The sequence below is a fragment of the Bos javanicus genome, chromosome 7, assembly GCF_032452875.1.
Source record: "Bos javanicus breed banteng chromosome 7, ARS-OSU_banteng_1.0, whole genome shotgun sequence".
Classification (NCBI taxonomy): Eukaryota; Metazoa; Chordata; class Mammalia; order Artiodactyla; family Bovidae; genus Bos; species Bos javanicus.
In genome coordinates, this window is record NC_083874.1 from 58,799,364 (window position 1) to 58,801,636 (window position 2,273).

The window sequence follows — 2,273 nt, forward strand, 5'->3', positions numbered from 1 at the left end:
TCCATGGGAACCAACCAATGGCAAAACTCAGTGGAAGGCTCAAACTTCCTTTATCTTAGGTTTCAGTAGAGAGGAAGCCAGAGTTGGAAAAGCAAGAGGGCTCATGTGACTACTTAGCCTTATACCTTATTTGCTAAGTCACTTTAGTCGTGTCCGACTCTGTGCGACCCCATAGACGGCAGCCCACCAGGCTCCCCCGTCCCTGGGATTCTCCAGGCAAGAACACTAGAGTGGGTTCCCATTTCCTCCAATGCCATGAAAGTGAAAAGTGAAAGTGAAGTCACTCAGTCGTGTCCGACTCTTTGTGACTCCATAGACTGCAGACTACCAGGCTCCTCCATCCATGGGACTTTCCAGGCAAGAGTACTGGAGTGGGGTGCCATTGCCTTCTCCATTATACTTATCCCTTTCTCTCTCTCTCTCTCTTTGTGTGTATGGCTCCTGTGGGCCTTCACTGGGGCACTCTGTGGCTTCTCTAGTTGTGGGGCCCAGGCTCTAGAGTGGATGGGCTCAGTAGTTGTGCTTGGTTGTGGCATTTGGGCTTAGTTGTCCTGTTGCACCTGAGATCTTAGTTCCCCAACCAGGGATTGAACTTGGTCCCTTGCATTGGAAGGTGGATGCTTAACCACTGGACAAGAAGAGAAGTCCCTCCAGCCTTATACTTTATTGACTAGGGCCATGGTTGGCCCAGAGCCTGTGCAGGATAAGCCTGAAGGAGCACCTGTGTGACCAGGACTTAGAGATTTAAAGGCTTCACATGCAGAAAGCCCAACAGCTTGCCCCTCTGTGATCACTGACATAATAGAAGAAGTTAAAGGGGCAGACATGCCACTTGCCCCTGTCGTAGTTTTCTTCTTTTTCCTTACCTGAGTAGATTGCCTCATGAATGATCAATCAGCCCTTATTTTATGAGACAAAGGATGCACTGTTGTCATTCAGTTGCCAAGTTGTTTCCAACTCTTTGTGACCTCACGGACCACAGCCATGGCCAGGCCTCCCTGTCCGCCGCTATCTCCCAGAGTTTGCCCAAATTCATGTCCATTGAATCAGTGATGCCATCCAACCATTTCATCCTCTGTCATCCCCTTCTCCTCCTGCCTTCAATCTTTCCCAGCATCAGGGTTTTTTCAAATGAGTCAGTTCTTCGCATCAGGTGGCCAAAGTATTGGAGTTTCAGCTTCAACAACAGTCCTTCCAATGAATATTCATGATTGATTTCCTTTAAGATTGGTTGGATCTCCTTGCAGTCCAAGGGACTCTCAACAGTCTTCTTCAACACTGCACTTTGAAAGCATCAATTCTTTGGTGCTCAGCCTTCTTTATGGTCCAACTCTCACATCTGTATGACTACTGGAAAGACCCTAGCCTTGACTCTGTGGACCTTTGTCAGCAAAACGATGTCATTGTTTTTTAATACACCGTCCAGGTTTGTCATAGCTTTCCTCCCAAGAAGCAGTCGTCTTCTAATTTCATGGTGAGTCACCATCCACAGTGATTTTAGAGCCTAAGAAGAGGAAATCTGGACAGACTTTACATGTGCCATGATTTTCCAGTTGGAGAGAAATTTGAGTGCCCTTTGCAGGTGGATCCCCATTAAATATGGGAAAACAGTATTGATCTAAAATACAAAATACACTTGTATAAGAAATCACCCATCGTAAAGTATAAAATTACCATAAGGCATGATAAATGAGATTAAAACTATTGTTTTCTCGACTTCATGTTTAAGTAATGCTCAGCTAGCATCTTCCTGAGAATGTGATGCCTATTAAAATAATTTTCACAGAATAATTATTGCAATTACAGTGAAAGAGTTTTGATATATCACATGGTCAAGAGCAATAACTCACCAAATGCCTGTGCTATTTCAGTGAGTTGGATCAGAAGTGAAGAAAGCTCAGCAGAGACCTAATGATTAATTTCTGTTGCTAACATTGTATGTTTCCTAGTGCACTGTATTCCCCAAATGTCTCTGTGGGTGGGAGAACATTTCTTAGTGTTTAGTTTCACTAGTGGATACCAGACGTAGGACTTGGATGTCTACTTCCTGAGTGTCTATATGAACGGCCATAGAGAATTATCCCTTATAGTATTTTTGCTCTTGTTGATCTTCTTCTTTAAAATGTCTCCTGTCCCAACCAGAATTGATATTTCATTACATTGTATTATAATGATAAAATTCTGATGATTCTGTATACAGAATTCTGTATAAATTCTGATGATTATTGTTGTTTTTTAATCAACCAGTCATGTCCTACTCTTTGCAACCCCAT